This window comes from Prionailurus viverrinus, chromosome E2 (genome assembly GCF_022837055.1).
Source record: "Prionailurus viverrinus isolate Anna chromosome E2, UM_Priviv_1.0, whole genome shotgun sequence".
NCBI classification, from domain to species: Eukaryota; Metazoa; Chordata; class Mammalia; order Carnivora; family Felidae; genus Prionailurus; species Prionailurus viverrinus.
The window spans coordinates 56,515,714-56,529,065 of record NC_062575.1 but is presented as its reverse complement, the minus strand read 5'-3'; the positions used below and the strand labels follow the sequence as shown (position 1 = coordinate 56,529,065).

The 13,352-nt window shown below is 41.5% G+C and overlaps 1 pseudogene; it reads right to left on the bottom strand.

The window, feature by feature from the left end:
• The window catches only part of LOC125152600 (vomeronasal type-1 receptor 4-like), a 37,756-nt pseudogene extending 35,436 nt beyond the window's left edge, over positions 1-2,320 (bottom strand).
• Positions 2,321-13,352: the final 11,032 nt, after the last annotated feature.

Sequence of the window (13,352 nt, the reverse complement as noted above, 5' to 3'; positions counted from 1 at the left end):
AAACACTTGTCAACGTAAACACTGCAGACGTGTGAGCCTTCATGTTATGTTCATGCAACTTCTGACCTCATACCCTAATTCCCGATGCACTCAGATCCTAATGTTCCTGGACTCCACCCAAATGGGTATTCCTGTCGCCTTCCTATACAGTCCTGTTCTTGTACTTTTACCACATTTAATCCAGGTGCCTATTATCTATCTCGTAGAGAGTGCTTAGTGCCTGGGTTTTTATTTACAAAGGACACTAACTGGCGACACAGAGAGGCTTATGTCAACTGAAAGAAGACTTTTTACTGCATACATTTCCTGAGAGGGGGATGACAGCATCCCACACAGGCACATGGGAAAAGCATCATGTTCTGGTCAAGAGTCAGAAGCAGGAGAGAGGGGAAAGCCTAGCCAGAGCCCTTATCATGGTTTTTTGGGGGAAAGGGACAGCAGGACATGTTGTACAGCTCAGTACTGGCTACTTTGCCCTGGGGCATAGGGGCTGTCCCTAATTATCTGGTACTTGGTGGCGGACCGATTTAGGGCTGTGGAAATTCCAGGTTTGGTGCGCTAGAGCTTGTTAACAAGACCGTTGGGGAAGTGGACTCTCTACTGATTAGTTTACATGAAAAGATGGGCCATGTAAAGCCCTTCTCTATTTTCATGAATTGGTTACTCATGGAAAAGGCACTCTTTCCCTCCTCAAGAAGGTCACGAATATCAGAGCCCGAAGAATATAGTAAATACAGTAAATACAACAGGCCCTGTTATGAACAGAGTTCAAATGCAGACCTACAGAGTCTAATCAAAACACAATCAAATAGAGAATTTCTGAGAAAAGAAAGCAAGTACTGTGGGACCTTCTTTCTTTCTAAGAACAGCTTCATTTCTTCCTGTCTTTCCTGCAACTCTATTTCCAGACTGGATGTGCAATTCTAGGTCCCCAGTGAAGCCCTGGGTTGACAGACACAGAGAGAGATCCTAGAGAGAGGGGAAATTTCTGGGGAGTCTTTTTAGATGCTGGATTAGCACTCATCACTGTCCCTTCCTTGAGCTAAGAAGGAGGCTTCTGCTCACTAACGAGTTGGTCCATGGTCTCTCCCTTGTCCTGAAGCCACTGCTGAGCTGACTTCCTCCGATGTTTCCAGGTCACCTGTGTGCTCATTCCTTCCCTAGGACTGTGCCAAGGAGTGTCTGGATCTCCTGAGTTTCTGTGTCTCTACTGTTCACCAAGAAAGATCTAGCTTTAAGTGGATCTGGACTTTGTTAAGAGGCTGACTCTGCTTTTTGCAAAGGAAATTCCAGTCATTGCTTTCTTGGGGGTGAAGTCATTGATCTATATGCCTGGCCCTTTCTTTTTAACATTTTTTTCAATGTTTATTTGACAGAGAGAGAGAGAGAGAGAGAAAGAAAGAGAGAGAAAGAAAGAGAGAGAAAGAGAGAGAGAGAGAGAGAGAGAGCGAGCGTATGAGCAGTGGAGGGGCAGAGAGAGAGGGAGACACAGAACCTGAAGCAGGCTCCTGGGTCTGAGCTGTCAGCACGGAGCCTGATGTGGGGCTCGAACCCAGGAACCTCGAGATCACGACCTGAACCAAATTCATATGGCTAACCAACTGAGCCATTTAGGCGCCCCTGTCTGACACTTTCTTAAGGTTTAAATCCTAAACGAGCTTGCCATTTCCATGGCACCAATGCATTATTTTGTGTTCCGTTTTGCCTTTTTGTTTGAATGAAGCAGCTGAACTCTTCCCTCTGGAATGGGAGCTCCTAGTTCTACATCTGTCCTCAATTATCCTGATTTTCCAAATCCTAGAATCATCTCTCCCTTCAGGTGGTGCTGAATTCTTATCCTATGCACTTGATTACATTTATAAATGCGTAATGATTCCAGCAGAGGAAAATGGAGAAGCCAACATATTTTGGGGCTTTGACTTTAAGATCCTTCCAATAGGAGTTCATCGGGCTGATCGTGATGGTCTGGAAGACACTCGAGAGGCAGACGCTGCTAATGGACAACCCCCTGCCCACTCTCTGAACGTACAAAAAAAGTTTGCATGCAAATGTAGTGAAAAAAAGATTTCAATCCCAAAGCTGCCAATGTCTGGGGGACTCCTTCAGAGAGAATGACCAAGGAGCTTGCTACAGTCAAGTGCATGAGAATCAAACGGGTGAACCTCAGCCTGTGTTCAGTGTGGTAAACAGACACGTAGTGATAAAGAAGAACGAAATTGCCCACAATTCCAACTGTCGTCTGTGACAAGATTATTCCTACTGTCAAATGCCCTGAAGCTAATCTGTCATACAACATGTTTTCCCTTATGACAACAATCATTTCTTTGGGCAAAGGCTCACTGAAGACGTTTCACATGATGAATAACACACTACTTGGCAATGAGAAAGAATGAAATCTGGCCACTTGCAGCAATGTGGATGGAACTGGAGAGTGTTATGCTAAGTGAAATAAGTCAGGCAGAGAAAGACAGGTACCATATGTTTTCACTCATATGTGGATCCTGAGAAACTTAACAGAAGACCAGCAGGGAGGGGAAGGGGGGTAAAAAAGTTACAGAGAGGGAAGGAGGCAAACCATAAAGGACTCTTAAATACTGAGAACAAACTGAGGGCTGATGAGGGGGTGGGGGAGAGGGGAAAGTGGGTGATGGGCATTGAGGAGGGTACCTGTTGGGATGAGCACTGGCTGTTGTATGGAAACCAATTTGACAATAAATTACATTAAAAAAAAAACATGTTTTCCTTTCTATCATGACAACAATCATTTCTCTGGGCAAAGGCTCCCTGAAGCCTTTTCACATGATGAATAACATGAATTGAGTGCTCCTGTTTGACTGCCATGACTTCCTGCGATGGGAAGAGATGGAGAGATTTGCAGTCTATTTAACTGAAAAGTCAAGCAGTAAGGATGAAGTGCTGTTATCCTGGAGAAGCCAGGGCAGGTGAGAGCAAAGGGAAAGAAAGCACAAGGCAACATTGTCAGAAGAACCTGAAATGTGCCAGCCATACTGGGGAAAGGAAAGCTTAATCACTACCACTTCCTAAAATGAATTAACTTTGACTAGTTTGCTGATCTGAATTTCAAAGATATAATGTATTCTTCCAGCAAAAAAAAAACAACAATTTCTAATACCTTATAATAAGAAAATATTACTTTTCTAAAAAAGTTTTTAATGTTTATTTGAGAGAGAGAGCAGGGGAGGGGCAGAAAGAGAGGGAGACACAGAATCCGAAGCAGGCTCCAGGCTGTGAGCTGTCAGCACAGAGCCCGATGCGGGGCTCAAACTCACGGACTGTGAGATCATGACCTGAGCTGAAATCGGACACTTAACCGACTGAGCCACATAGGCACCCCATAAGAAAATACTTCTTAAACAGCAATGAACATATTAATCATACTGTAAAATGATTTTATATTAAGAGGTGGTTCTCATCAAAATGCCCCACACACTCCATTTGTAACCAGCACAAAGAATTCCTGAAGACTACACAACAAACAGTGGACAAACCATTCCAACTGAAACTTCAAAAAGGGGTTTACTCAACAGACAATACATGTGTAAAAATGTTCAATGTAGTAGTCAGAAAAATTTCAAATATGACACTACTAACTGGTGCCATCAAACACTACCCAGAAATCTAAACTGAGGATAACAAGTCTTGGCAGAGATGTGGGTCACCAACAATCTCAAACTCTGCTGGCAGGAGGTGAAACTGGTACTAACATCTGGAAATGTGTGGTAGTATGTATTTTAGCGGTGTGGATATGCTACTATGCTCCAACATATATACTCCCACGAATATGCTCAACACAAATCTGTCAGGTATCCCCAAGACTGGTTACAAAGTGTATAAGCAAGCATTACTCATTACTCATAATAGCCCAAACTCAGGAATACCCACTTCCCATTAACAGCACCAGCAGTCAATGAATCTTTTCATATTCACCCGATGGAGTCTGATCTGGCAAAGCCAAAATGCCAACAGTGATATGATACAAGACGGATGAATTTTCAAACGTCATATGGAGTGAGAAAGAAGTCATCATTACCCATTTCAGGCAGGATGACTCCATTTATATCAAGTACAAAATGGGCAGAAGTGGTCTTATCTTTCAAATGTTGGAGAGTTATGAACCTATTCCCAAACATCACAATCCTACAAATATAGCTAAGAAAACTATACCCATGGGGACAGTGACTGAGAGAGAGAGCACAAGAGGATACCCGGGGATCTAGAAACATTCTGTTTCTTCATCTTGGAACTGCAAACACCAATGTGGTCATTTGTGAAATACCAGTGATTTATTGTTTACTTTTTTATTGATTCATTTTTTAAATATTAAAAAAATAAATGAAATGACACAGGGCTCTATCCCAGGAACCGTGAGATCATGACCTGAGCCAAAATCAAGAGTGAAACGCTCAACTAACTGAGTCACCAGGTGCCCCCATCTCTTTTAACTTTTTAAATACAAATCATCCAAGAAAAAAAAAATTGCAGGGAGCTGAGAAGGTTCATCCTGTGAATGTGTTTCACCTGCTGGTTGAATCTGTACAAAAGAGACTTATGGACCTAAAGGCCTACATTTGAGCCCAAAAACGAAATATCACAGAATAAGAACATTGCTCCTTATAGTGAGCCTGAGATTGTGCCAAAAATTCAGCACAGCAGTATCCTAAATATGTGTTCTATCTGATGGTTTCTTGCTCTATTTGTCAGAGGAGAAGGGATATTTACCAGCTCAAACAGGGTCCAGCAGAGGAAAATGGAAATTGCAATATCCCAGGGAGGCTTTAGCCAATTTCCAGCCGCCTGGAGGTCCTGGGGCTGCTTGTGATGGCTGGAGACACAGGAGAGGCAGCTGGTGCCAATGGACACACCCTGCCAGCTCTGTGAGGGCAGAAAACAGATGTGCACTCAAAAAGCACTGAAGAATGTTTCAACTAACAGCTACCATTGCCTTGGGGACACCGGTAAAAGGAAATGACCAAGAAGCAAGCATAATCAGGTGCCTAAAGGATCACATCTTCGGACCTCAAGCTGGAATCCCTGTAGAAGAAGAACAGTGGTAAAGAAATGAGCAAATGCCCAGGACTCCAACCATCATCTCTGATGAGGGAACTATTTCCACTGGCAATTCCTGGAGTCCATTCTTTTTTAAATTTTTTTTCAACGTTTATTTATTTTTGGGACAGAGAGAGACAGAGCATGAACGGGGGAGGGGCAGAGAGAGAGGGAGACACAGAATCGGAAACAGGCTTCAGGCTCTGAGCCATCAGCCCAGAGCCTGACGCGGGGCTCGAACTCACGGACCGCGAGATCGTGACCTGGCTGAAGTCGGACGCTTAACCGACTGCGCCACCCAGGCGCCCCTCCTGGAGTCCATTCTGACAGATCCCAGAGACTGATACTGGTTTTCAGGATCTAACATGTATCATATCAACTGAACCCTGTTGTCTCTCGGAAACCTATTTACTTCATTTTGACTTTGTCAAGGTGCTTCCCACAGGGGGGAGAAATAGCCTTCAAATACCACTTAAAATGCATGAATCACTGCTATCATGCCATAAATGTAAAATCTTTTTTTATTTTCCTACCTGCATGAATGAGGCACTGACATTAGTTCCATTGTAGAGATAAAGACAACTAGGCACAAAGGGCTAAGCAACCTAAGTTCACACACTGGCTGCTTAGGGCCCATGTGGTGATTGTAACCTGGCAGCCTGGAGCCATGACACTTTGCGAACCTTGGGCTCCATTAACAGATCAAGTAAGCTGTGCCTTCCGATAATCCAGACATAGATTTAGTTTTGCTTTCATACTCTTCCATGTTATTTCATACCATTTTTATTTTATAATTTTGGTTGTACAATGTTCTCCTGTTTTTAAGGATATTATCTCCAGGTCAATTGATATCTAGGAATAAAGCGTTAGAATCCTAATGAAGTGTAGATGTACTAATTAGAAGCTAACCCTACAGGAAAGTTTCCATGTCCACATTAGATTTAATAAACACAGATTTGCTGGGGTGCCTAGGTGGCTCAGTCGGTTAAGCGTCCGACTTTGGCTCAGGTGATGATCTCATGGTCTGTGTGTTCAAGCCCTGCATTGGGCTCTGTGCTGACAGCTCAGAGCCTGGACCCTGCTTTGGATTCTGTCTCCCTCTCTCTCTGCCCCTCCCCCGCTTGCGCTCTCTCTCTCTCTCTCTCTCTCTCTCTCTCTCAAAAATAAATAGACATTTTTAAAAAAACCTCACAGATTTGCTAAATGGTACTTTGGCAGTATGAGGAATCACTTCCTGTAATTCCAGGAACAAAAATACATGGCATCTATCACATAAATTACTGCACAATATTACCTAATTCCCTCAACTATGATTTATGATATAACAATATGTGAAAAATTCTTCAAGATGGACTCAGAGTTATTAATAATTTTGGTTTAAATGTTGACATATTTACCAAACCATTCACCATATGGTGAGAATTGTAAAAGATATGAAAATACATGATACATGTAAAATAGAATCTGGAAAATATGGACTCCTGTGTAATGTATATCTTGAAACCACAGGGAAATGAGTTGTGACCTTGAGAGTGATGCTAAAATGTTACCGAACAAGAGAGAATAAGACATGATACATTTGTCTTACCGGTGTTTTCTGAAACCATAAATATACTGTTAACCTTTTCATCAAATGCTGCTTAGAGAATGTATAACTTCAACATAGAAAGGAATTTTGCCATAGTCAAGAGACCTCAAATGGTTTCAGTGGAGACACAATTAATACCTTTAGTGAGTGTTAGGTAAAAAGAAGCTTCAACAAAATTCTAGAACCAAATTCATATACATGATCCCTGTGGAGGATTAGAAACTATGAGAGCTCTACCCTTCTCTGTATCATAAGCACAAGGCATTGTAAGCACACCTCCACTAACACTGAACACTCAATCTATCTATGGTTCCTGCAAAGTAATGTGAACAGCAGTTTGATTTAATAACTACGGTCCTTACACACCTTCAAAATGACTCTTCCTTGTCACTGGGATTTTCATTGGCAATTGTCCTCAGGGAGGACTTCATTAAATTGCATCAGGAACCATCAGGTGTGGGTGCAGGGTCCAGAGAGGTGAGGATCCTGTACAGCTCAGCTCATACCCAAGGAATTATTTCACCTCCCTCTTTAGCTTTGCCCCCAATCTGTACTCACCCTCAGAATCCCTTCCAGATATGAACATTTACTTACATGTCCTTCCTTACAGGCTCTGCCTCTCAGACTGAGACAGAGAATGCTCACTGGACTCGTCACGTTGAAGGATGGGGGCGCAGTGTGAAGGTCACAGCAGCCAGTACGTGTGAGGGACAGAGGCAGCCAGACCACAGATAAGGGTTTGTGATCTGTGACCTCCTGTCCCCTCAGAACTGCAATTATCATTTCACATGTGATGGCAAAGACAGAACAGGCTTCAATGGTGACAACATTTCTGAAATTTTCTCCCAGTACTAATTACCAAAACCAATTAAAAGTTTGTGAGTATCTCCAAAATGACTGCTGTGTGCTTTAGGAGAGCCTCTTACTTTTTCATGATTCCTGATGGCAGACAGGGTCTCACAGGGAAGAGGCAGTAAATACTGATGTCAGACACTTAAGGGACTGGCAGTGAGGCTGTGTATCTCACAGCATCCCTGATTTCCTGAGATGTTCTTCCATTAAAAACCAAGTTCATTCCTTAGAAGTGACAAAGAGTTTCCCAAACAAATGCCAGGTGGCCCAGTCACTGTGGAAAAGAGGATGGAGTTTCCTCAAACAGTTAAAAACAGAACTAATATATGATCCAGTAATCATACCACTGGGTATTTACTGCCAAAATACAAAAGTAATCATTCAAGGGATGGGATACGTGCACCCCTATGTTTAGCAACAGCATTACCTGCACTATCCAAATAACTGAAGAAGCCCAAGTGTGCATGGATAGATGAAAGGATAAAGATGTGGTGTATGTGTGTGTGTGTGTGTGTGTGTGTGTGTGTGTGTGTGTGTGTGTGTGTTTATACACATACAATGGAATACTATGCAGCCATAAAAATAATCAAATCTTGCCATTAGCACAGATAAAAATAGAGATAGAGAGTAGAGTACTCACTAAAGTAAGTCATCCAGAGAAAGACAAATACCATAGGATCTCACTCATATGTGGAATTTAAAAAACAAAACAAATGAGCCAATGAGAGGAAAAAAAAAAGAGAGAGAGAGATGGACCACAAAAGAGACTCTTAACTACACAGAACTGATAGTTACAAGAGAGGGGATGGGGGATGGGTGAAATAGGTGATGGGGATTAAAGAGTGCACTCATGAAAAGCCCTGGATGATGTATGAAATTGTTGAATCACCTGAAACTAATGTAACACTGTATGTTAACTCTACTGCAATTAAGATAAAATAAAAATAAATTTAGAAGTACTTTCTCACACAAGCAAAAGATAAGAGTAACTGACCTCTAAACCAAGGTTGCAGGAAAGGACTCTTTGAGTGGAAAGGAAAGACCATAAGTAAGAGTAAGAAAAGTAGCAAGCACAAAAGCACTAAATGGAAGTATGTCTGTAAAAATGAGTCAAGGCACTCACAGAAAAAAAAAAAAAGGATGTAAGTAGGACACCATATACCTAAATCGAGGTGGGGAGAACAGATGTAGAGAATGAGTCAAACATAAGTGACCATCACCCTAATATAGACCGCTATATGCAGATGTTACAACAAACTTAATGAAAACTACAAATCAAAAATCGGTAATAGATACACAAATAACAAAGAGGAAAGAATCCAACCGGATCACTAAAGAAAGCCAGAAAACCATTAAGAGAACACAGCAAGAGAAGAAAGGATCAGAGAAGAACTACAAAAAGAACAACAAAATAAGTAACAAAATGACAATAAATACTTTTCTATCAGTCATGACTTAGAATGTGAGTGGACTAAATGCTCCAAACAAAAGACAAAGTGGTATGCAATGGATAAAAAAACAGGACTCATCTATATGCTGCCCACAAGAGACTCATTTCAGACCTAAGGACACCTGCATATTGAAAGTGAGGGGATGGAGAAACATTTACAATGCACATGGATGTCAAAAGAAAGCCTGGGTAGCAATACTTCTCTGGACAAAATAGACTTTTTTTTTTTTAATTTTTTTTTTCAACGTTTATTTATTTTTGGGACAGAGAGAGACAGAGCATGAACAGGGGAGGGGCAGAGAGAGAGGGAGACACAGAATCGGAAACAGGCTCCAGGCTCTGAGCCATCAGCCCAGAGCCGGACGCGGGGCTTGAACTCACGGACCGCGAGATCGTGACCTGGCTGAAGTCGGACGCTTAACCGACTGCGCCACCCAGGCGCCCCCAAAATAGACTTTAAAACAAAGACTATGACAAAAAAACAAAGAAGGACACCATATAATTATAAAGGGGACAACCCAAGTAGATATACCAATTGTAAATATATATGCACCCAACAAGAAAGCACCCAAATATATTAAACACTTAATAGCAAACATAAAAGATCTAATTCATAGTGATAGAGCAATACTATGACACTTAACACTCCATTTAAATCAATGGAAAGATCATCCAAAAAAATCAACAACGTAAGGGTAGCTTTGAAGGACACACTGCACCAGAGAGATTTAACAGATATATTCAGAAAAGTCCATCCTAAAATAGCAGAACACTCATGCTGTTCAAATGCACATGGAACATTATCTAGAATTGATCACATATTAGGCTACAAAAGAAATATCAAGAACAAATTCAAAAAGATCAAAGTCATACCATGCATCTTTCTGACTACAATGGTATCAAACTACAAATCAACCACAAGGAACAATCTGGAAAGACCACAAATACATGGAAGTTAAATAACATGCTCACAAACAACGAATGGGTCAACCAAGAAATCAAAGAGGAAATAGAAAATCACATGGAAACAAATTAAAATGAAATACACAATGGCCCAAAACCTTTGGGATGCAGCAATAGAGGTTCTCAGAGGGAAATTTACAGCAATACAAGCCTACCTCACGAAGCAAGAAAAATCTCAAGTAAACTACCTAACCTTAACACCTGAAGGACCTAGAGAAAGAACAACAAGCAAAACCTAAAACCAGCAGGAGCACAGAAATCATAAAGACTAGAGCAGAAATAAACAAAATGGAAACTAAAAAAATAAAAACATAAAAGAGAGCTAGGAAACCGGGAGCTGATTTTTTGGAAAGATCACTAAATTCATAAACCTCTAACCAGATGCATGAAAATAGAGAGAAAGGGAAAAAGAGAGAGAGAGAGAGAGAGAGAGAGAGAGAACAAACAAATCACAGATGAAAGGAAGAAATAACAACGACACAACAGATAGACGACCATAAGAAATTATAAAAAATTATAGGACAACAAACTGCACAACCTAGAAAGAATGGATAAATTCTGAGAAATCTGTAACCTACCAAAACTGGAACAGAAATAGAAAATTTGAACAGACCGATGACCAGCAAAGAAACGGAATCATTCATCAAAAAACTCCTAACAAACAAAAGGCTAAAACCAGATGGTTTCAGGGGTGAATTCCAATAACCACTGAAAAAAGAGTTAATATGTATTCCTCTCAAACATTTCTAAACTAGAAGAGGAAGGAAAACTTCCCAAATCATTCTATGATGCCAGCATAACCCTGATGCAAGAGCCAGATAAAGACACCACAGTAAAAGAGAACCTGCAGGACAATATCTGATGAACATAGATGCAGAAATCCCCAACAACATATTAGCGAACTGAATCCAACAATACATTAAGAAAATAAAATCAGGGTGCATGGGTGGCTCAGTCAGTTAAGCATCTGACTCTTGATTTCGGCTCAGGTCAGGATCTCATGGTCTATGGGCTCCAGCCCACATCTGGCTCTGTGCTCACAGAACGGAGCCTTGTTAGGATTCTCTCTCTCCCTCTTTCTCTGCCCCCCCCATGTCTCTCTTTCTCAAAATAAATAAATAAACATTAAAAAAAAAAGAAATAAAATCAAATCATTCACCAGGATCAAGTGGTATTTATTCCTGGGATGTAGGGTTGGTTGAACATGTGCATATCAATCAGTGTGATACATCGCATCATTAAGAGAAAGGATAAAATCACAGGATCATTTCAATAGATGCAGATAAAGCACTTGACAAAGTATAATATCCATCCATGAGAAAAACCCTCAACAAAGTAAAGTTAGAGGGAACACACATCAATGTATTAGAGGACTGGCACTGAGGCATGTGTCACAGGTGTCCTCGATTCCCTGAGAAGTTCTTCCACGAAAAATCAAGTTCATTCAATGTCTTCTATGTCCCAAACTGCATCATTATTTAGGAATTCAGGAGATACAGGCATTCCAACAGAGTCCAACAATAATTTCTAAAGAGATAAAAGGGAGAATATGCCTATAATTTACATTAGAAATCATGGAACTCATTTTTATAACTAAATACAAATTAAACTGGAAATTAGGATATGCAAATTTTCAAAGAAAATAATGAACAATTATTTAACCCAAACAGCAATATGAATGCAAACAGAAATATCCACAGAAGACTGCTGTATATAAAACGATCCCTCACAAATACATGCACCAGCAGGAGAAAGTTTAACAGACAAAATTTACCAATCGTTGAACTAACACATAAGCCAATGCTACTTTCTCAATTCAACAGCACTGGAAGATTACCTGTGGTCTTTAAAGACACTTTCGTGGGATTTTCAGTAGGAGCACTCATTGGTTATGAAATTAAAGAAAAATATTTAACGGCCAAAAGTCACTGCTTTGGATTTTCCAACACAAATCCACAATTGAAAGAAGGTCCACCATACATTCCCCTTGTGAGAGTATTTAGTACACCTGGGAAGTGAGAGGAACCACAGTCCACCTAAGACCACACCCACTTCTCACACCAACTGCAAGCTTTTTGGTTCTCAAAACCTCACTGAGTTCTGACAGTTCTCTACTAGGATTCGCAGAACTCACTGAGAGCCGTTGGACTCACTGCTTGGATTTTACAGCAGTGGATACAGATGGACATCACACAGGAGAGCGATGCGTTGGGCAGAATCCAGAAACAGTGCCAAAAGCAGAGCGCTGATTATCCGCAACCCATGAAGTGATAGATGCACTAATTTCCTAGCACTGACATTTAACCAATGCTCATGCAGTAATGCCAACCAAGCCTTCCTGCCAGGATGTTTTACTAAGGCTCGATCGCATACCATCTTACTGGCTGACCTTCAGTCCCCAGTTCCTGTGAGGGTCTACCTCTGGTGTCCAGCTCCTTCCAAGGCCAACCTGACACTGCATGGCACAAAGCCCCACCATGAGTCACACTGTGGGACTGTCTGGTGGCCATGCCCCCAGGCAAACAAAGACATTACTCTAAGCATGACATTCCAAAGGTCAGGAGAGCACCTTCCGGTAGGCGACAGCAAAGGCCGCACATTACTCTGGGTGATGTTAATTCTTGTCTACACAGGACACCCTTGGTCTCTGGCCAAAGCTCTCTTACAATCAAATGGACATAGTTTATTGGGTGTCTACATTTAGCATAGCACAATAAGACAGACAGAAGAGTACCAGTGTGAGGCAGGAATAGATTTAATGAAACAGTGACTCCATCCTATGAAGCCACTACATATGTTTTCATATTTTTCTACTAACATAATTACTTCTTTTCCTCTTGCTCCACTGACTGCACTTTAAGGGAGGTGAGTTCTTCACTCTAGATGTCTTCTATTTCCAAGAGACAGAATGGAAGCATATGGTTGACAATGCATACTCTAAACACACATACACAACACAAATGGACACACTCAGACATACACACAAGCACACAGTACACACACGCTCAAACACACTCTGACACAGGAGCTCCTACACTCATACTCATGCACACACTCATGATGTATGGACCCGCACTCACAATGTCACATGCTCACATCCACACAAATGACACGGCCCAATCATATCCAGTAATCATCCACATGGTCACCAGGTGGGTCCAATTCAATCATATGGTTTTATCTGGAAAACCGCATCCTCTCCTGCCCATTAATACCAGAAAGGGGCAGAAACATCTGCCCTTTATACTCCTTTCACAGCCCACAGGAACAGGATGTTAGATATGCAGTGTTCAAAGCACTATGAGCTTTGCCATGAGGTCGGGGGGGGGGGGCACTGACCTAGAGAGCAGGTGATGGATAGAGAGCACATAGGGGAAGTGGCCAGGGTGAGGCAGTGCAGAGAGAATGAGGGTTCAGGGGTTACAGAATATA